Source organism: Sapajus apella, unplaced genomic scaffold (genome assembly GCF_009761245.1).
Source record: "Sapajus apella isolate SASKATOON/1434 unplaced genomic scaffold, GSC_monkey_1.0 scaffold50, whole genome shotgun sequence".
NCBI classification, from domain to species: Eukaryota; Metazoa; Chordata; class Mammalia; order Primates; family Cebidae; genus Sapajus; species Sapajus apella.
Window position 1 is genome coordinate 14,488,908 of NW_022436990.1, and position 24,091 is coordinate 14,512,998.

The following is a 24,091-nucleotide window of genomic DNA, read 5'->3' on the forward strand; positions in this document are numbered from 1 at the left end:
TAAGCCAAAAGTAAATGTTTCATTTCCAGAGAAATATTTCTTGAAATATTTTTATTATAATAAGTAAATATACATAAAAAATAAGATACATTCTGCCCACATTACATTAGCTTGGAACTGAACTAAATTAACTCTTCTAAAGGACTTGCATAAGAGTCAATTCATTCTTAGTTATCATTTGCTAAAATTAGGACTTAAGTAAATTTTTAAAATAGAGGACTTATATATTCCTTAAATATATTATCTGGGAAGGACAAAGTGGCCTTAATTTTAAGTTTTCTTGTTACATCAATCACTATTATACCTAATTTTTTAAGGCAGAACTATTTTAACTTGGTTTTTCAAGCTTAATGCTTATTGTTTGAATGAAATAGACCTCAGTTTGAATATAATCAAAGGGATGTCTTATTATAAAACAATTGACTCAGGAGGAATTATAAACTTTTTTCTTGAGATTTAACAAAGCATGGCCAATTTTCTGAAAGAATTAAGAAAAAGGATAGGCTTATATGTTACAAGAATGCAATGCTTATATGGGTACTGGAACTGTAAACATAAAGTGACATTTGTTTGGAAAAAATGCATTGAAATGCTGTTTCTCTGAATTTTATACTCAGGTTTATAGAAAAGTTATAAGTACTAATTCTTAGTACTAATTAAAGAAAAAAATAAAGTCGGTCTCTAGCATTTGAGCAGTAAGTAACTTAAAGAAACATTTAACTCACAGAGAACTATTGGATTCATTGTGAGTACTTATAAGCATTAAGAAAGGACTTTATCCTCTTATTCTGTAATGTTAAAGAGCAAATGTAAAAATTTTCTGTTTTTTAATATTAAATAATCAATGATTTATAGTTTCATGTGAAGTATAGCTCTAAAGTGTTTATCATTTCAAGGCTTAGAATCCAAGGAAAGTTTGTAATGCTTAATTTTTTTTATAGTGATCAAAAGGCAAATATAATTATAAATATTTGCTGAGTTTCCTGATATCAACCAATTTTTGAGACACTGAAACCAGTATGAGCACAATTAAGTATAATTTATTGCAGAATACAATACACACAATAAGAGAAAAACAAACTGTTACCACAAGAAAAGGAATATTTGGTGATTATTGTTGAGCATAAGGAACACTTCTTAGAAATGACCTATTATTTAGATATTGAAAGATAAGTTGGACTTCAAAAGCTGGAAATGAGAGAATGTGTGTGTTTGTGAAGAGGGGAAAAAGTTAGGCTACTGTATCAGGGATAAAGAGCATGTATAGGAAAGAAAGAATATTTTAGTACAAAAACAGATGAAAGAGAACTGAAGATAGGAAAGTTAAGAATATAATCCCGGAGAAGTATGTGTTCTTGTTATAACCACCAAACACAGATACATGGAAATAATAGATATTCCTGTAAGATTAAAAAAGAGAGTTACATGGTTTTAAAAATGGACATTTATTTGTCTACATAAATAGAGAGATCACAGGGACTTTTTTATTATTGTCATAAAATATACATAATTTACCATATTAATAATTTTTAAATGTATAATTCAGAGGCATTAAGTACATTCCTTATATTGGGCAACATCAAGTGAGCAGTTAATAACTGTATTATATATTTTATTTATTGTCAAAAATTTTAAAACACTTGGAGTCATCACTGCTGTTTTCTCAATTCATAAAATTTATTTACCTTGTCAGATGTCTTAATTTTTTTTTCAAAAAGCAACACTAAATTTATTTTGAAGGCAGGAACCTAGGATGTTCCATATTTTCATACATACAGTAATCATAGATAAATCACTTAATCTCTCTGGTTCTATACTTCCTCATTTGTAAGTTTAGAATATTAAACTACATCATCAGTAAAATTCTGTTTATACACAAACAGGGCATGTGATCTATGCAGTCATACAGATCCCCAAGCTTACAAGAGAACTGTGTATAGATTTATGCTATTCTAAAATTCTTAATAAGTTTTGAATAAGTAGTCTCAAATTTTTATTTTCCACTGGGCTCTATATTTAATTGTATAATTGACTCTGTGTGAAAATAACTGGCTTTTATGACAAAATGAGCTTGGTGAGACCCTTAAACATATCCTCCTTGTTTTCTTTATTATATAGAAAAGGAAATTATCTAAGGGAAAATATGAAGATAAATAAACATCAGGAAAATTCAACTCTCATACTTCTACCTCCATATATACAGCACTATTCTTAGGACTGAAATTGAATCACTTTGATTGCCCATAGAGAAAAGTGAAGCATTTTGATTTACCAACCCAAGAGCTTTCTAAATGTTCTTTTCAGGCAATATCTTTAAACAGCAATGCAGTTATGACAGGTTGGATTACAGCATTTAGCACTTTTCCAGGAGTTTTTAGATTTTACATGCTTTCTGCCTTTCAGAAAGATTTGTGCCAGACATCTCAGATATGAAATAAATATATATTTATTGCATTTTCTGGAGTGTGTGATGTAACCCAAGCATTGATGGTAAATCTATTTTCTTCCAGCAGAAAAACGAATAAACTTGTAATCTCCAAAAATTTACTTCTCTCTAGATTATAAAATTTAAAAATAATCAATGTATAAGCAAATATATAATCTATAGTTTGAAAGAAAGCTTCTGATAATTTATATCTTGGAATTTGGTAATTAAAGGAACAATACTAAACTAATGTGTTAATGAGTAAATAATAGCTTTTTCATGCCTTAGTGAGCAGGATATTATCATGAGTTTCTGCTTGTGATATGAAAGCTGCAGATGGTTAATTACTATTAATATAGAAGGATTTGCTATAATAAACCCATTATTTTGAATTTCATATACTTCCTTCAGTATTGCCAGTCATGATGTTTTGAAATGAGTCAGTTCTAAAAATATTCACAAATATGTTTCCACCAACTAATTTCATCTTCTGACATTTTAACCATTAAAAAAATTGTCTTTCCTCATACCCTTTCAAGACTACCCAAAATACTGAATAATCTGATATTATTTCCCGTAACTCTTCAAATCTTTCTCCCTTGAAGGTATAACCACTTTAATGTTTTGCAATTCACCATAATTTTTCTAATGACAAGAATGGCTTTTCATTATTTCTACAAAAGTTTATTATGCACAGATTATATTTCATATCTTATGTTAAGCATTAGGAAAATAATATTATACTGTGTATAATAGTTTTTGTGCATGTATTGTCTACCATTTTGAAAACACTGTGCAAAAACATGGACACTGTGCAAAAACATGGTCAAGTTCCATGTCTCCCAAACACTCTGTATGAAATATTAATGTTTGTTCTAATTATTTTGTGTATGAACAAAAATTTGAATTCTCTGAATTAGTATAAATCTAATTATGATATTTGTATAATATAATGATAAATAAATATAATAATTGGTTGATTAGTCAAAAAGAGAACATGTTCAACATGGGGGAAACAAGAACTCTTATTTTCAGGTCAGTCCCATTTTAAATAGCTTCTCACTGTGATGACTAACCAATTTCTAACAGCAAGCATGTTATAACTTTTATCACAGAACAATATGATCTAGGCATATTATAACTCTCAAGATATGTCATACCTTTTTTTCTAAAATAATGTAATGGTTGTTACTGGTTGTGTGTCTGAAGGAAAATTTCATTTTTTTTCACAAACTAGACTATTTTTCTGATTATCTATTTTCTAGGGATATCAAATAGGACCATTCTTATATGAACATTAAAATTGATTGTAATTCATGCCCTGCTCATTAGGTTATTCTGACCTTCTCTCCATCATATGCTTATCTTAAGAGAACAAATCCTTTTCATTAGCTCAGATATACTAGAATATTTTGTTAAAAAATATGTAATACATATTTCAATATAATCATTATAAATTATAATTGTTGTACCCTAAATTTATTAAATGTAATGAACACAATATAATTATTCCTAAAATTATATATATAATATATACATGTATGTATGGATTATATTTATATACCAAATTATATTTAGATTATATGGTGTCCATATATATATGGATTATATATATATATGTGTGTGTGTGTGTGGGTGTGTGTGTGTGTGTATGTATGTGTGTGTATATATATACCAAATTATATGGGTGTGTATATTGTACTATTTCTCAATTTGAAGCATTTAAATAAACTACCTCCTAAAAAATGGAAGATTGCACATATCTGAAGTCCTCCTCCTTCAAAAACCTCACTCAAATGAGAGCAAATAAATAAAAATGTTACCAACAAAGAAAAAGAGCTAGAGTAGGAGACAAGAATAAATACATGAATTCAACAAATTTTAGATCAAGAAAGTATGTAGTTGTGTGGTAATTGGCATAGCAGAACAGAGATAGGTAAAAAATAAGTGGCTGCCAAAACACTTCTTAAGGAAAACCAGAACACACTCTCTGAAAAATTTTCTAGAAACTCTACTGAATATGCCAGAAACTCTGTTAAATATGTGTGGGTGGCCAGGATAATATATAAGGCTGAAAGCAGGAAAATAGGTATCTCACTACACAAATAGGCCACTACCCCTCATTCCTATACTTAAACCTTTACTCTCACAGGAGAATGGAGGATTATTTATTTATTGCTTATTCATTAGAAGTTTACCAGATTCAGATACATCCAGACACATAGAATAAAAAAATGAGTTTATGGACTGTAAACAGGAGCATTAAGTAAAAATCTATATATGGAACTATTTGAAACCTCAGCACTACTTTTCTTCCCTGATCCCATTACACTCCTTGTCAAGCATGTACAGCTTAGATGGGAAGAGTTCCCTCATCCCCCTCTGGAGGGTATGTGCCAGAAGTGTGGCTTTCTTCTTCAGTGCGCTGCTGCTCAAATTCCTAGGGGGAGCATGCAGACAGGCAGGTTGAGGGGAGTGTTTTTGGGCTCCAGCCCCATAGCAGCATCTAGGGTTGAGTGTTTACAGCTCCCGAAGCCCCAGTGGGCGTGTGTTATAGTATGATCTTTCAGCTTAGCCATCTGCAGGTTGCTAGTGTTAATCTGCTCAATTAGACCCTCTGCCTTGTTGCAAGGACTGAGGGCTTTCTGTATCCTGGGTTCTTGCCATTGTGTATCAGAAAAATAGGATCACATGTGGGTTTGGAGGATAGGTGCAAGGTTTTATTGAGTGGTGGAGGTAGCTCTCAGCAAGGTGGATGGGGGGCTTAAAGGGGGATGGACTGGGAAGGTGATCTTCCCCTGGAGTCGGGCTGCCCAGTGTATGGACTCTCCCCCAATTGCCACTGACTGAATTCCAGTTGTCCTGCTGTTGATGGCCTACTGTTGTCGGGTAGTATCTTTTGGTGTGTTCTTCTGCTCCTCTTGACATCCAGCTGCTTATGTGTGTGCCCACTATGGTCCTAGGTTTTTATGGGCACAGGATGGGGGCATGATGAGCCGAAAGGCAACTTTTGGGGCACAGAAACAGAAATGGCTGTCCTCACATAGGTCCATGGACACAGGCATGAAGGTGGAAACCTCTCTGGGAACCCCAACCTTCTTTACCCAGCACTTCCCTGCCTGACTCCTGTATCACAGCTATGCATTGCTTAACAGTGGGGATACTTTCTGATAAGTGTGTTGTTAGGTGATTTTGTTGTTGTGCAAACACAACACTGTACTTACCCAAACCTAGATAGTATAGCCTGCTACACACCTAAGCTATCTGGTATGGCCTATTGCTCCTGTGCTACAAAGCCGTAAAGAATATTTACTGTACTGACTACTGTAGGCAATTGTAACACAATGGTGTGAGTATATCTAAACATAAAAAGATATAGGAAAAATATTGTATGAAACGTTTAAAATGCTACACCTGTATAGGGGAGCTTCAATGTAATCTTACGGTAACACCATTAAATAAGTGGTCCATTGTTGCCCAAAATGTTGTTATATGATATGTGATTATACCTTATTCTCTCCCACCTCTAGTTAAGATATTGGATTATTCTCTTCTTAAAAAGCATAATGGCTTCAAAGAAAAATTATACCTCTCCAATTATCTAATAAGTTTTATTTAAAAAGTACTTGATTATTTTACAATGAATCCAAAGAGTTGTCAAGCCCCACCATTTATCCAAAGTTTTCAATTATCTTTTTACTTGCCAACTATATGAGTGGGATTACCTAAAAATTTGTGATAGACAGACAAAGCTATTGTGAAATATTTCGAACTCAATTAGATATCATTTTATATACCTATAAAATTTGTATGAGCTAAAGAGTATAAAAAGAACCTAAAATTCCATCAAGTTGCATAGAAAATCAATTTACGTATTTAGAATCTGTGAAATTCATTCTGAGTGTTAGGATCATAGCATTCATATGTCTTTTACATTGTTTGAAAAATATTTTACATATTTAAAAAGCTGAAGTGCAAAAATGTAACAAAGTAATTAGCCTGGTTGAGAACTTCAGACTTCTGTGAGTAGACAGAAGAATTTAGTGTATGTGACTGCAAAACTTTCTAATAGATCCAGCAACACAGATTTAATAACCTCCAAGACAAATGTCTTTAGAAATTTTGAAGTCCAAAACAAAGCAACTATAAAATAGTAAGTAATTTCAATTAACTGAGAGAAACTGTCTTTCTGAATATAAAAAACCATGGTAGAGACACTTTTGTGTTAATAAAGAAACTGTGGAATGTCATTATTACTAAACCCAATAAAGTTTACTGGGGTAGCTGTCAGGCAGAGAAGTCTGCAGCAAAGTTCACATGATTATTTTACTAATTGCTCTCATTATACCACTGAAAAGCTTTTGGAGGACCTCAGAGAAAGACAACAAGGTAAGAGAGGTGACAGAGGGTCCCATTCCTTCCTTTCAGTGTGGAATCAAAAGGGAACAGGAAGGGAGCAGAGAACAATTAATTGGCTGTAACAATGGGAATTTCTAGCTGAAGGAAATAATTTTCTTTGGAAGGTGGAGCCTCTGGGGAGTCTTGTGTTCTTCTATTTTGCTGCCTTGAAACTGTGTGGCTTCATTTTTGCCAAGATGAAGAAAGAGGGAAGGGAAGGAGCCTCCTGGGATGCCTGGATCTATACCCACATTTTATGTCATATATGCACTTGTTATTTTTAAAGGAGTTTGGCATATTCAAGTGACAGACTTCCAATTACTATTACATAACTGAGTTTTTTTATTTAAAAATTCAATCTAATTAAGCTTATGCTCAGTATTAGAAACTGGGAGAACTTTAATCATATTCATAAGTTTACTTTATTAGATTTATGAATCATTTAAATATGCAGGAAGGTTTTGTTTGAATCAGACAATTAAAGTAATTTAGAAGGTAATTGAAAATATTACATGTATAAATGCAATTTAAAGTTTACAGTTAACTACACTTGAATTGAATGTGCATTATTCAGACTTCTTTAAACTTACAATTGTTTTATAAACTCTGCTTAGAAAGTTAAATGAAAATTATAGCGTTAATAAATTGAATATTAATTCTTAAAAGACAAAATATTGTCCTCAATAGTCTTTTATGAATACAAAATAACCCTTGAGGCTATAAAATTCTCACAACAGTAAATATGAATAACCAGATATTTGAAAGAAAATAGACTGCAAGCCCACAGTAACAAAAGGAAAAGAAAAAAAAAAGCAAAAAGCAGAATGATGCCTTAAAGAAACCGTAAATAAAATCAGTAGAGATCTAAGAGAAACTACTGCATTCATAAAGAATAAAATATTATGGAAAAGGAAAAAAATGTACAGAATGGGACAGATCTCTTGGGCATTTAAACATGATGGCTAATTTTTTAAAAACAAAGAATTAAAATATAAAGCAGACCAATTATACAAAGAGATAAAAAACAAAACAAAACACATGAGAAAATCAGGGGTAAATCAAAGGAACAATTATGCAAGTACAAATAATATAATCTTAAACCTTCCAATTTGGCTGATTTATAGGTTCAGCATAAGCAGAGAGTGAAGGCTAAGGCATATTTGTAAATGATCTCGCTGAGCATTGAAGGGTTTCCCCAACACAAAGCAATTTGTAGAGAGTAGAAAAGATTTTATTTGCTTTTAAAATTTTTTAAAGTTTTATATTTTTGGCTTCCTCAATACAAGAAAACCTCTTTCAAAAACTAGTTGATGATAATCTGAGAAAACAGAGACTTCTGTGACCATAAATAACAAGAAATACAAAGTTAACAAAAATAATGCTTAAAAGTCACTAAACAGACTAACTGCTATCAACAGTAAGCAACAAAAACAAATTCTGAGAACTGGAAATAATCTGATGTCGAAAGTTAATATATTATAATACTCAAAATGTTCAATTTTCAACAAAAATTATGAAGCACACAAATAAACAAGAAAGTATGCTGAATTCACTGGAGGGATTAACAGAAATTGTCCCTGAGGAAATACAGATAGATTTACTAGACAAAGACTTTATATCAACTCTGTAAATACTTACAGGGCTAAAAAAGGAACCCATGAACAATAATGTAAGGAAAACTTACAGAAAAATGTCCCAAGAAATGGAGAGTATCAACACAGAGAAATTATTAAAAGGAGTGAAACAGAAACTAGAATTAAAAAGGACAATAACTGAAATGAAATTCTGTGGTTTCAATAGCAGCTTTGAGCAGGCAGATGAAATAAAACCTGAAAACTTAATTACAGGTCCATTGAAATATCTAGTCTGAAGATTAAAAATCAAAATGTTTGAATAAAAAGTCTAAGAGACTGTGAGACACCATCAAGCATAACAACATATTCATAAATAGAGTGCCAGATGAGTGGAGACAGAGCAGGAAAGAAAGAATACTGGATGACATAGTGACCCCAAATTTCCATATTTGGTGGACAGAAAGCTACACATCATATTATAATCATACTGTCAAAAGCCATAGACAAAGAGAAAATTTTGAATTCACTAAAAGAGGTTACTCATTAAGTATAATGTCTCCCCAATAAGATTAAACCTGATTTCTCATCAGATACCATGGAGTCCAGAAGACATTGGTATGACATATTTTAAGTGCTAAAACAGGGGGAAAAATCTATTATCCAAGAATTTTTTTTTTTTTAAATGAAAACTAGACATTTCATTAAAGCAAATTACCGGGAGATGAATCCTTTCCATTTCAAGGGAGAAAGACATTAATATTGAACTTAGCTCATCTCACTGTGATCGACAGATTTAACTTCTGAGACCTTATTTACAAAGAAGAGTCAGATAAATAATTTTATTCTTTTAAAATTTATACATTGTCTACTTTTTCTGGAAATATAATCTTATTTGGAGGTAGGAAGGAGTGATTTATTTGGGGGATCTTTTTTCTTTCTTCTTAACTTTTATTTTAGATAGAGAAGCTCCATGTACAGATTTGTTACATGGATATATTATACTCAGTTAGTGAGCATGGTGTCCAATAGGTAGTTTTTCAACCCATAACCCTTCCCTTCCTCTTTGCTGTAGTAGTTCACACATTGTCTTTTCTTGTGTTTACATTTTGGGGTGCTCAATGTTTAGCTCCCACTAATAAGTAAGAACATGCAGCCTTTGATTTTGTTCCTGTGTTAGTTCACTTAGGATTATGACCTCTAGCTGCATCCATGTTGCTGCAAAGGACATGATTTTATTCTTTTTATGGCTTTGTAGTATTCCACAGTGTACATGTACCATATTTTCTTTATCCGACTACCCTTCAAAATTGAGGAAGATATTTTCATTCCCAGGTAAGCAAAGTTCATCACTGATAGAACTCCTCTACAATAAATGCTAAAGGAATTCTTCAGTTGTTGGGCATAAAAGGACATTAGAAACTTACTCAAACTATGGGATGGAATGAAGAATAGTAATAAAGTTAACTACCAAGGTAAATACAAAAGCCAGTATTGTATCTTTTTTTTTTTTAACTTTTGACGTTTCAAACCCTATGGTTTAAGTGACAAGTACAAAAAGCAATGATCATAAATCTGTATTAGTAGGCACACAACAAAGAAAGATAAAATTTGTAATTACACAATGTAAGGCAGGAGGTGAAGAACTATGTAAGAAGAGGGTTTTTGTAAAATATTGAACCTAAAAAGCTTTTATCTTGAAGTAGATAGCTACAAGTTTAAGAAATTTATTGTAATCTTCAGGGTAACCACTAAGATAGTAAATTAAAAATGAACAGAAAAGGAAAATGGAATCAAAACTGTATACCACAAAAATCACTTAAATATAAGAGAAGTTAGTAATGAGTAGAAAAATGAGAAAAAATGATATATTCAAAATGAAAATGTAGCTTATATTTAAGTTAGAGAAGCCAAAATGTGAAAAAATGTTTCAAATCCATATTTACATTTGTAAAATAAGTGTCCTACATCATGGGGATTCTGCTGATTAGTTCTACTTACTAATTATAAGGAATCAAAACAAAACTAATTTGTGTTGAGGTGGTATGATGGAGATACAATATCAAAAATAATTTCAAATTACAGTTCAAATAAACTATGAGATCTCACAAGCTTATTGAACCATGTCTAAGGCAAAGATGGTTTAAGGATACAGTTGTATTTTAGTAATGCCCAATAATTATATTAAAATAATTACTACTTATTTCCTGTCATACTTCCTAATGGAGAAAAGTAATCTTTGAATAGGGCAATAAACAGAACATTCAGCAAATAGTCAAGATGTTTTTGTAATATCATATTGCCTATCAAAGCCAAAAACTTGTCTGTTACTACTTGTTTCTTTCCCACAACTAATCAAGATACATGTATAAATTTGATATAATAACTTGAAAGTAAAATTTGTATAGAGTTACACTTTAAAATAGGGAAACAAAAATTGGGCTTCACCCCTGATTACCCATCTCACTCAAAGTACATGGAATATGACATGACTTTGCGTTGACAGTTGTTGTCAGAAACTCTAACATGTTTGTCCTTAACATTTTTATTCCCCAGTAGGATGTCCCTGCTGATTTTGTTGACAGGATAAGTCAACATGCTTTTTTTTTCTGATAGTTGAGAAATGTACAACTTTACATGATTGGTTCTTTTACAGTTTTCAGGCTCTTGAATTAAATAAAACACTTTGCATTTGATTGTAAAAATAAGCATATGAAGGGAGTATGCCCTTTGCAGAAGAGGTAGAAGGGCATTTTATGGTGGACTGGAAGCAAATCTCTGACAAGCACTACTGTGGCACACTATGACTCTGCTGAGCTGTTATTCAAACGCTGTTAATCCAGTCAATAGGAAGCCCACGTGAGAAGCCTAGAATTATATTGTAAAAACTCAACTTGTAACCTAGATAATTCTCCTTTTTAAAGACTTTTTTTTTCTTCCACTATTTTAATGTCAGTGTTTCAAAGTGACACAGTTCAAGTTATGTGATAACGTTTAAGCATTTCAGAGAAAAAATAATATAGATATAAAAGAATCAACTCAATGATCCAGGTTTTCCGTGCAAATCATCCATTATCTTGTCTTTTTATTCTCCCAAAAGGCTCTCTATCAACTCTAATTCTTTATTGAAGTCCATAATTGAAACAACATGATTTTGGCACTAAAAGTCGTTAAGTGGACAAAATGCCTTGGAAGAATGACAAGGTGATTGGCTACGTTGGGTCCAAATTTTTGGCCATTAGAACCCCATTTTATCCTACCTAGCCCCTGCAATCTTGTTTTTAAAATAAACCTAAATACAGCATATTTGCAGAATCTTGAAATTTGTATTACAAGGTTTTCTGTTTGTGGCAGGTTGCAATTTACACAGCAATATAAAATGTTGGAAATCTATTTCCTAACATATTATTGTAATGAAATATAAAAAGGAACCAATAAATATATAACAAGTTGAACACATAGCTATTCTATAAAAATAAATTCAGTAGCAATTGTAAAAAGCTTGATGAATAAACTTCCTTAATGTTGCAAATCACTAGTATGTCTGATTTACATTGTTTCTTCCTTTTACTTTATGGTCTCTTGATTTACCAATAAAATCTAACCTTGGCTTTCAACCTATTCTGCATGTCTACCATTGTCTAGATGTAATTTAGATTTAATCAAAGTTAGAAAATCTTAAATTTCTTAAGTAGAAAGACTCATTTTATGCATCAGCTAATTTTATCACCCCTTCACACACACATTTAATGACTATTGTCTAGTCGAACAGATAGTTTTTATTATCTATTGCCTTGTTTTGTTTTTTGCTCTGACTTTAAAAATTCCATTATTTTGGGTTGATTTTTCTTGCAGCTGACATCTGGTGCTGTCAGTATATCTGGAAATGGCCCAGAAAACCTAGCTGCTAGAAACAAATAGATGCATTCCGTTTTGTAAAGGTTAGTTTCTGATCCTTTCCAAAGCTAACTAACCTCTCCGTGATTCCCATTTTAATAAAGTTCTTTCATTAATGAAAACGGAATGACTCTTTAGATTCCTGTAACCATTGAAAAACATTGATAAGCTATATATTTAATGGCACTCATTCAATATTATTCACATTTAGAATGTTAAAAATTTTTATATAAAATCTGCCCATATCTGACCGTTTTATATTTAATATATATTAAATTATTCATTACTAATATATCCATCAATAGCATCTGGCTTCAAATTCTGTGAGACACCTGTGATGATAGAGATGGAAAAATATAAGATAATTTCTTGCTATAGCAACCCATCTATGTCACTTCATTTTCAAATCTGAATAAAAAATAGCTTTTTTCCAGGCCTTTCAGGTTAATGCTAAAATATATAAAAATGGAAGTACTTTACAAACTATATCCTTAATTCTGCATAATCAGCACAGACTCAAGAATTAAACTTCAGAAGATATATTGCTGTCAGGGACCATTTCAAAAAATAAAAAACATTGCTGCCATTTTAAACAGAAAAACATTTATTATAAAGAGCTGAATAAATATAAAGTAACTGGAGGAGTGGGAAGAGGCTCTAGATTGTTCCTTTAAGAACACTCAGAGACATATGCTACATCTGCCATAGAAAGATGAAATCTGAGGTCAGGACTGATAAGTTGAAGAACATTCTGCTGCAACTACAATCCAGTTATTAGCTAACATCAGCACTGCTATAGCTCCCCCTGGCACTCACATAACCACTGATTGTTCAGTAGGAGGCTGAATTCTGTCATTATCACTGCTATAAATGTGCTTCTCATTACTTATGAAGCTGAAGACGGAACATTGCAACAGAAATAAACATCTCCATTAATTTTTGAAAAATTATCAGTATTTATTTAATACTTTCAACTTTTTAGATTCAGGGGATACATGTGCAGATTTGTTACAGAGGCATATTGTGCAATGCTGCTGAGGTTTAGGATATGACTCATTTATTCATACAGGTAGTAAGTATACTCCCCAATAGGCAGTTTTTCTACCCATATCCACTTCCATCCCTCCTTATAGTAGAATCCAGTGTTTATTGTTGCCATCGTTATATCCCCGAGTACCCAATGTTTAGCTTCTACTAAGTGAGAACATGTGGTATTTGGTTATCTGCTCCTGAATTAGTTCACTTAGGATTATGGCCTCCAGCTGCATCCATGTTGCTGCAAAATGCATGATTTCCTTCTTTTTTATGGCTGTGTAGTATTCCATGGTGTATAAGTACCATATTTTAAAAATTCCAATCCACCCTTGATGGGTACCTAGGCTGATGCCATGTCTTTACTATTGTGAATAGTGCTGTGATGAAAATATCCAGGTATGTGTCAAATTTTTCTTTTGGATATACGTCCAATAATGAGATTGCTGGGATGAATGGCAGTTCTAAGTCCTTTGAGAAATCTCCAAACTTCTTTCCACAGTGGCTGAATTAATTTGCATTCACACCAACAGTGTATGAACATCATGAACTGTTTTGATAGCAGCAACGGACAAAGTGCCAGGAATTTAGTTCTCAACTTATTTCTGCCTTCCAGATCTTGTGTTCAGTGGTCTAGTTGGTGAGAAATAATTAAAATCCAGAAGACTAGATGCAGGAGGCCTTATATTGTAATTCTAATCTTTCTAATTTTAGAACTACAGAAATTCAAACTAGAAACCTGGGATGAGAACGTAAAAAGGACAGCCATATATACATGAGGTTTAAAGGAAGCAAATGAAAAGCTATCAGGGAGTCTTGCCGTTAAAATAATTGACACATGTTGTTTACAACTATTGTTACATTTTTAACATTACAATTTAACCAAGTTAACATTACAAATAACCATGATTTTACAAAAGAACTAAGGGTTATAAAGCGTGTCAATAGAGTAAAGAAGCTTTCCATGCTATATAAACATTATGAGAACAAAGAAAGATGTGGTAGTCAAACAGAACTTGATTAAACAGCTATTTTTAAAAGCCCTTTGTTTTTGGACTAAAAACTATGTGTTTTTACCTAGAGTACAAGAAGGTCAGTTGGATTTATTATACATTAGCTATGAATCAGGAACTGTAGCGGGTAAATTCACTTAAGTTATTTAGCAGTACACTAAGAAACATGCAAGGTTTCTAAATAAGCAAATGAAAGACTCAATTACATTTATTATATTGCAGCTATTAAAGTAAAAATATAAACATTTAAAAGAAAACTTTTAAAGCCAGAAATATGAAAATAAAGAAGTATTTTATTTATATGTGGATTTTAGGGGTGAGGGGTGGTGGTTAGGGATTGAATACCTAGCCCCACTTTTTACCCGTCTGCAGTTTAGAACCCTTTAACAGGAGTAGGAATTAGGCAGATGGAGAACAAATATATTTTTATTATCAAAATTGCTTTTAGTGAACATGATTTAGGTCTGAGGGCCAAATGAGTTTTCCGGTTCTTCCTGTTTCACAAATTTAGACCTAAAGGCAGTCATTAAATAGAAAATTTGAGTCTACAGAATAGTCATCCTTAACCATGACCCACACTCTTCTGGTGTGGAAGGAAAAATAGATGGAATTTCCAATGATAACAGCTGTTATACCCACCAGTGGAACATGGGGAGCAATACTTACCCTCCAAATGTATTTCGAACCTCCCGCTGGACTGATTAAAGCTTGGGGCAAAAGAAGCTGGCCATGTACTCTGGGGAAGTCCCAATTAAAAATTCCTCCTCCTGGAAACAAAAGGAATGGAAAGTAAATTTTTCCTTTAGAAACAACTTTATTTGTAGAGTATAGTATATTCAGTGATTAAAATCAACATGAATTTTTAAAAGCATTAAGGAAATAGCTCATTCCAGAGAGTTGCATTCATTGTGTTAGTGATTTAAGAAAATATTAAAGATGTTATAAATGTGTACAATTTACTTAAAGCACTTATCCTTGTTCTCAGTTTTCAAGTGTCTTCTAAATGTTCTGGAACATTAAATTGTATGTTCTTTATTTCAGTCCCATCTTTCTGAGAATCAGAAGTTTATTCAGCCAATCTCTAAAGACAAATTGTCATAATCATCCTATTTTTGATTAAGCAATAATGTATTTCTCAAAATCACTAGACTGCATGACACCCAACTAGCCAGCATTTGCTTAGCTTCGGAATACAGGTCTTCAGAAAGATTTAAACACTTGGCACACTTAAATTTTTTCATTTTACTATGGTACATGTGGAAAACAGCAGTAAATAGTAGTTAGTAAAGAGCTATTATGTCTAAGATTTAGGCATAATGAATTATTGGTAGTGTGGAAGGAATGGGTACTCAGCAATCAATCAGGAGGTAAGAGAAAAGAAATGAAGGTATGTTCAATTGAAGGTGGTCATTATAAGAGCAAGATGAGCTATATAAATTATAGTCTTCATCAATTAACTTTAGGGAAAGTAGGTTGGAGTGTGTAAAAATGGTTAGCAAATAAGAGAGGATGTGAGTGAATTTTAAATTATATAGTTTAAACCATTAAATATATAAATTTTCAAGGAAGATGAAATCTATGAGAAATATAATACTGAGCTATAATGTAGATTATTTAACAAATCACACTGCTATTCTAGATGCTTCCTACACCTTATTCTTGTCATTAAAACTACATTATTTTAAATTCTCATGATAATCCTAAAGGGAAGGAGTTTTTCAGATGAGGAAACTGGGAAAAACAGTTTACCTGTTTAGGCTTCAGTTTCTTCATTTGTATCGGGATAATAATCACAGTATTTATCAAATTAGTTTGTTATGAGGATTAAATAACTTAGCATGGTGTCTAACAATTGGTAACCCCTCAACAAATGTTGCATTATTATTATTAAAAGAGATAATGCAGTAAGTGTTGAGGCAGGGATTAAAGTCAAAGTAAATATCTGCAAAACCATGTATCCCCACAATGATATTATTATACATAGCTGCTTCAGTGTATGCCACATGGTAGACAATCAATACATGTTTCTTGAATGGTATTAAACTCAGAAGTCACTGAGATCATCAGTTGAATGAGTCATTCCATTGCAGCACCTTTCCATACATTGTGATAATGGAGGACACTCTCCCCATTAGGGTGTCTTGCTCTGATGAGCAGTAGCTCTTTTCAGTTGCACTGTCTGTCACAAAATGTATAACCTCATGTATGAGGGCAAAAAGGGCACAGAGAAATTATGTCTGATTTACAGCAAATCTACTGACCATTTTCTTCCATTATGAAATCTATATTAAGTTTCTTTGGAAAAAAATGGCTCTTACAAAACTTAGTTACATCCAGTAGTACATTTTCTGCATTTTGGGGTGCTTTTCCTTAAATGTGAAGCTTTGATACATATAACACTCTTTTATCCCCAAGTTTTGCTCAGAGATAGGTTTAAATTGGTGCTGTCATATTTACTTTCTTAAATGTTGCAGCTCTATTAATATATCTAATAGCCTCACTGATGTACTGCCATGGGCTCAGAGAATTTTGACGAAAAATGACAAAGAGATTATTTCTGCCTTGTTTAAGTAGTGGCTCTTGGAAAACATCATTCTTTGACTTTAACCGTATGTTCTGCCTATAGCTGTTACATTCTTTTTGAATACCTGGATGCCTCCATATCTCAGTCAATAGCTCAGTTGTATTGAATAAAGCCACAGATTTATACTTGATAAATTTATTAATTACTGTAACTATTTTTTGCTAATATCTAGTGACACTAGTGCTTTTTACCACTACTTTTAATCCACAAATATCGTTTGAACATTCACCATGTAGAAGATACTGAGTGGGCTTGGAGACAGGCATAGATTAATTCAAGACCCTATTCCTGGTCCAGTTAAACCTCAGTAGAAGGGGAGGCTGAGAAAGTTAATTTGATACCTTGCTTTGCATCACAAACAGAATGCATGAAACTTCTTAAAGTATTTATTTAGAGCTAGCTTTAATGTAGGAAGGTCATGAGAAGAATATGAAATATTTTCACCAGTTACCAAAAAGTACAAATAAAACATTAGTACAAAAGATAACATTGGGAAGACAAGTGGATGTTAGGTTATAAAGGGCTACTCTAAAAATACTGCTAGGAAAAAGGGTTGCCAAAAGTTGTCCCAGAAAATTTAAGAAGATAAGAGCAAGGTTTATTTGCTATTTTTTTCTTTTTCAAATTCTAGCAGTAGCAATATTTATCTGTCCCTTTATGCATTTACCATTTCATAAATATTACATGAGCACCTACTAGGTGATGGACATATACTGGTATATATAATAGACTTGGCTCTGCATTTGTGGCATTTATAATCTATGGCAGAGAGGAATAAAAGCAAGATAGGCCAGAGAAATTTTATTTCGTATCTAAGTTGAATACATTTTATACTCCTTTGTAAGTCTAGTTATCAAAAATTTAGAAGCAATATTTTAATGGCTCTTAAACATTTGAGACTGTTTCTTAGTTAAGCTCTTATTGATAGATGCTGAGGGGTAAGACTTGGTGGAATCTGAAGGCGATTATAAGAAATGGTTAGTTCTGAATGTGGTGCCTGCCACGTGGTATCAGATGGGACAGGAAAATACCAATGATTTACAGTGTCCTGGGCAGCATCTGTCTGGTAGCCCTCTGGTCACCTCAGCCTTGTTCAGTTGTATGTATTAAAGATCTGCACTTTGAAATCTCAGGCTACCGAGTGTCTGGATCAATGTAAATCAAATTTATACAAAATTTGGAGTCTTGTACACCATTTGTATGCATTGTATTCACTATGGTTTCTTAACCATAGCAGTAAGTTCCAGATGGGCTCCTTGGAGCCAAGTACTTGTTTTCTAGTTCTGGATTCACATCCAGTTTCCTGCTAAGATGAACACTGTAATATAAACTTCAGTCACTTCTCTGAGACACTGGCCACTAGCCAAGTTCCTACCGACTGACTTACAGTTACAGAATTATTTTTTTAATGTGTCCAATTTTTGGTGTGCATCTACTTCAACTTTGAAGAATGCCTAAAAATTAAAGCAATCTCTCTTCATTATCACTGCAGAGATTCTCTTTCCATGCTCCCACCCCATTGCAGAGACCTTTTGGATACAAATTCTACCTGTGGTTACATACTTAGTTGGATATTGTGATGTGAACTGTCCACATCCTTTAGGGTGAACTATTACTGGTTAGTGATTCCAGCACCAATTCTACCAGTTTCCCTCATTACCAGTAAAATCACATCATGCCCTTATTATTATTATTTTTTTTGGAGTAATCTGAACACTGATAAAACTGACTTGGATATAAGAAATCAGAACGTCAGGTAATTTGTGTAGCCTTACCATAATCTTTGAGACATTTCAAAAATCTGGGGATGATAATTAACACATTTATTGAATGCCATGAGTATGTCATTTACTATACTATATGTTGGCTCATGTTACCACTTTTATTTACCTCAGCTTTTTTTGAAAGGCAGATAGGCAAACATAAAACAATAAAATCATCATGGGCCCTACAAGCAACTTTTGAAGGTCACTTATTCCTTTTCACTTTACTTTTAGAGTATTGCTTAAGCTATTTAATGGTTTCTTTGAATCACTGCAAAGTCCGATGTTTGAGTATAGGGCTTTAAAGTAAGCCATTTTAAATCAGTAACAATGTGATGTTTTCACCATGATTCCTCTTTGAAGTAACTGCACTTGGTTCATTACCAATGGATTTCAATTGACACTGTTTAAATATTCAATTTTATATAAGAATATATATAATTCATGGAGATTTAATTTTGAAGCAGTTATTTTCTCTGTTCAAGTCTCAAGGTTAAAGCTGCTGTTCCCAAGCAGTCTGATTCAATGAGTACTGCTGTGTATAGTCTATGGTACGCAGTAGACCAATAAAAACACTCTGATTGATCTATCTCGTTATGGACTTGATGGCTTCCAAAGCACTAGCTATAAAATAAGCTAACTGGAAAATCAAAGCTTTAGTGACCTCAGAGGACTCTTCATCACGTAGTGCAGTTTAAATCATGTTACTTTAAATTTAGATATCACATGCACAACACATTTTATATAACAAACCAGTAAAAACTTGTAAACAGCTTTTTATTTTCCACCTTTTTAGGCTAAAACACTTGAACTAGTGAATAGCTTTCCAAGTACCAACCTTCTCTAAATATTTAAACTTCCATTTTAGCTGGATTTTCAGATTCTTGACTTCTTTCCCAGCACCTAAACTCTTCTTCAAATGCTCTATTCTAAAGACAACCACTAGTCCTATTTACATAGCTTTCTATCTCCCTGATCAATGTATTTAAATATAAAAGAAATCATTAGTTTAAACCCCAAATTTCAATTTGGCAAAAATAATTGGCATTTTTTTCTAGTTATAATTGGATAATTGAAAGGGTAGTTGTACAAAAGGAACAGTTTAGTGTGGTGAGATGACTGTGACTAGTTGGCTTCATTTTGTAGGAAAGGTCATTATTACAAAACTGAAAGATGTTTTTTTTAAGTTCTTGGAAATTTGAGTTCATTTACTCCTACCAGACAAAACTGTAAAATTTGCATCATTGTTTCCTAACATCTAAGTTTTCATGTATCCCATTTCTCTTTCTTACCATTCTGAACTTCTTCCCTATCCCCAAATACAGTGTCCTAATGCTATCCTCTAGATTCATAATTATCACCTTCGCCTATGTATCAACAACTCGATAGTTTTCCTATGTTTTGTGACTCTCTCATTCTTCTCTGTATTTTATTTTTGAAAACATATCTATTAGGTACCCATATTGAAAGACCACTTGTCTACTAGAAAACTGAGTTGAAATGAGATACCAGTGGTTGGTGATGGGCAGGTATTCATTCATTTATTTAAAATTTGCATATTATTCTAAATTATGCCACTGTGAATGCAACAAGTTATAGTGAAGCCCTTACAAAGTATTCGAGAAAACGGGATAGCAAATTTATGTTTAATTTAAAGCACAGAGAGATAATTTAAGCTTTTTAAAAGGAGTTTCAGTGTGTTAAAGAAAGATTAAACATGAATAAGGTAACACAAAATTCTTGGGATTGGCTACAGGATTTTATAAATAAACCAAGTTCATTTAGATAGCTAGCTTCTGGCTCGGCGCAGTGGCCCATGCATGTGGTCACAGCACTTTGGGAGGCCAAGTTGTGAGGGTAACTTATGGCCAGGAGTTTGAGGCCAGCCTGGGCAACATATTGAGATTCCATCTCTATTCAAAAAAAAAAAAAAAAAAGTCAGAGGCCTGTGATTTCAGCATTCTGGGAGGCTGAAGTAGGCAGATCACTTGAGCCCAGGATTTTGAGACCAGGTTGGGCAGCATGGCAAAGCCCTGTCTGTACCATACACCTTCGAGTGAGTTACTCAGTCTTTCTATGTGTTAGTTACCTCATCTGTAATGTAGACATCATGATAGAATCTACTCCTTATGGTCAATATGAGGATCAAATGAGTTAATATATATGAGCTTTTAGATGAGGGTCTATCCTGTAGCAAATACTCAATAAGTCCTCTTCAATCATCATCATCATCATTGCAATTATTGTTACTATTACTATATTATACATCTTATTAATTGAAGCATATTGAAGTGAGTTGCCCCCAGTCCAGTGTGTCTGTCTTCAGCATGAGTTCCCCCTGAGCAAATCTGTTTTCATGAACATTCATTCTGGCAGCATAAACAAAATGAGTGTGGCACAGCTGAGATTTGAAACAGGCATTTGCAGTAGATCAGTTGAGTGATAATGAAGAGTCAAAACTAATAGTATTACAGTGAGGTAGGAGGAAAGAGATGCATAAAGTGACTCCGATGAGAAAGTTTCATTTGAGTTGGTTATTGATTGGGTACTTAGAGTAACCAAGGCTATCTCCAAGGTTGAGTGGATGGTGGTATCTTTCAGTAGATCAGGGAATGTGGGAGGAAAAGCTGATCTAAAGGAAAAGATAGTGAGCAGAGTTTATGCATATGTATAGTGACTACTAGACAATGGGTCTAGAGCTCAAAGGAGATCCTGAAGAGTTATCAGTGTATATGTGTCAGATAAGATTATAGGAGTTACTTATTAAAGGATTATATGTACTTTAAGAAAAGTAGAGTGATTAAGATGGAATTCTCAGGAAATACAAACAAATTAACAAAATAATTATAATGTTAGATGTACCTTCGAAAGCAGAAAAGAAAGCACTGGTTTTACCTTTAAATATAAATTGAAAAACCCCATGAGCTTTGATCAGGACACTTCAGTAGCTTTCTGTTGTACTGGACATAAAATCCAAACTTGCTATGTAATCTCACTATCGCAGTGCTACTTCCTGATCACTCTGCTTCAGTTTCACCATTCTTTCTCCTCTTCAAATATATCAAAGCTCACTCAACATTCAGTTCATTTGAATTTGTTGCTTGTTTTTCCAGGAATGCCTTCTACTAGACAGTCACATGACATTTTTATACTCAAACAGAACCTTGTCAGAAAGTTTTTCCTGACCTACGTGTCTAATGTAATCTCTACCACACAGTCCTTTCTCATAGTCATTCTTTGTCACACTATGTTGTCTTAATATCATATTGTTTCATACTTCCTGAAACTATCTTGTTTATCTGTTACTTATTTTGTTGTCTGTTTTCCCACACTTGAATGCAACCTTTAGGAGAATAAGGACTTGCTCTGTTTTGTTCACCACTAGATTTCCTCTCCTGGAAAGTACCTTGTGATTGAAATAAACTGATTAAATATTTATTGAATGAAGGGATGTCTAGAGTAGTGAGAAGGATATCGTTAGAAGGATGTGTATTAGGTAGAGAAAAAATCAGGAGACAGACTACAACATTCAGAAGGAAGACGAATGATATCAGAAACAACAAAAAATAGTTTTACTGAATGTAGCAAAAAAGGGGGTCAAGAATGACAGTTGTAGAAATAGTTTAAGTAGAATATTAAAGTCAGAATTCAAATACATACACTTGAAGAATGAAAGAAAGATGAATGAAGAAAACAAATGAATTGCATTCTTTGAGGAAGTTAGGCTGAGCAGAATGAAGGAGATAAAACAATATTAAGAAGAGTTGATAAGAACTGTAATGGTTTTAGAGTCACATTCTGAAGAGTTAATAGGGTCAGTGTTTTTGTTTTGGGGTCTTTTTATTTTGATACACTTTTAAACTTAAAAAGTTGCAACAGTATTTCAAAGAACTCCTATATATTTTTTTATTTAAGGTCCTTATGTAAGTTCCAGCAATTATCTCAAATAATCTTTATGGCTAGAAGATCTATTTCTGGATCTAATATTATACCCAGTTTTCTTGTAATCTCTTCTTCAATATAAAAGTTCCACAGTCTTGAATTTTATTACTTTGATATTTCTGAAGATTCTAGCCCAGGGATTTTTTTTTTTAAGAACATCCCTCATATTGGTTTGCCCCATGTTCTTCATCACTAGGCAGAGGAAATGCTGTTCTTGCTGGAATATCACAGAAGTAATACTGTTTTTTCCTCATTGGCTCCTATTGAATGATACATGATATTAAGTTTTCTGTTACTGGTGATTTAAACTTTGATCATTTGATTTTAGAACTGCAAAATCGCTTGTTACCCTTTTGACTCACTTTTGTCTCATGGTTAATAATCTTTTTGTGGGGAGGAACTTTTATATTATATATAAATCTGTATCTCATCCTACTTTCACCCACTGGTTTTAACATCCATTGGAGTTTATTTCTTGAATTAAGGATTACTGTAATGGTTGTCAAATAGTGTTTTTCTAATTTCAACTTTCTCGTCTTTTAGCTCTCATTCTATTATAAGGAAGAGCTAATTCTTTTTTCTTTCTTCTTTCATCAATATGAACTTGTAAATTACTACCTATTCAGTTTATTATAAACTGTTAGTATTGTTTATTTTGATGCTTAAATTGTCACAGATTTGAAGTATTTTTCAAAATAATAATTATAGAAACAATTTTGAATGCCTTGTATTTTCAGAAAATGAGCTAGAAAAATGGTGATTTTAAACCCTAGTTGCACATCAAAATCACCTGAATAACTTTAAAACCTCCTAATGTCCAGGCCACACCTCGCATCAATCTCATAAGAATCTTTATATTTGAAACCCAGCAATAAATACTTGTTTAAGCTCTCCGCATGATTTCAATGAAAAGCCAGGTTTAAGAACCATTGTAGAAGAGAGTGACATGTTAGGACTTCAGTAGAGGCATTAGATAAATGAAACATTCATGAAGATGGGAGAAAATTAAATTCCTAGAACAAAAGGATAAATTTGTCATAGATACTATGAGGATATAAATATAAGAGAAGATTCTAATTTGTTTTCAGCAAGGGGAGAATATAAAGCAGAAGGATTTCCTACCTGGTAGTTTATATTTTTCTGTGAAGAAGAATGCTGAGATATAGGCTAAAGTAGAGGACACCGGTAAGGCTGCTGTGGGGAGTTAGAAAATAAAATGACCGCACACCATTGAGATCGTATGGAGAGATAGGAAGCCTTATTTTGAGCTAATACAAAATTACTGTTACTTTTCCTCTGAATTTGGTTTTGATTGGGTAGATGCAGAATAAGAGCTTCAGAAGCCAAAGGCTAGGTTGGATGACAAGAACTAAGATTCAAAGAGAAAAAGCGAACATAGAAGGGTAAAATTGTAGAAACGTGACTAGTATTAGAGACATGAACATTTGCTAAATGTGTGGGGTTTT

At 32.9% G+C, this 24,091-nt stretch overlaps 1 long non-coding RNA gene across 1 annotated transcript; it reads right to left on the reverse strand.

Moving 5' to 3' along the window:
* LOC116526328 lies at nt 1-18,314 on the reverse strand. Its single transcript, XR_004258096.1, has 3 exons — nt 18,304-18,314; nt 15,987-15,994; nt 1-1,563 (listed from the first exon to the last, which is right to left on the reverse strand). It is a non-coding gene; the product is annotated as an uncharacterized LOC116526328 (long non-coding RNA).
* Between the last annotated feature and the right edge of the window lie 5,777 nt (nt 18,315-24,091).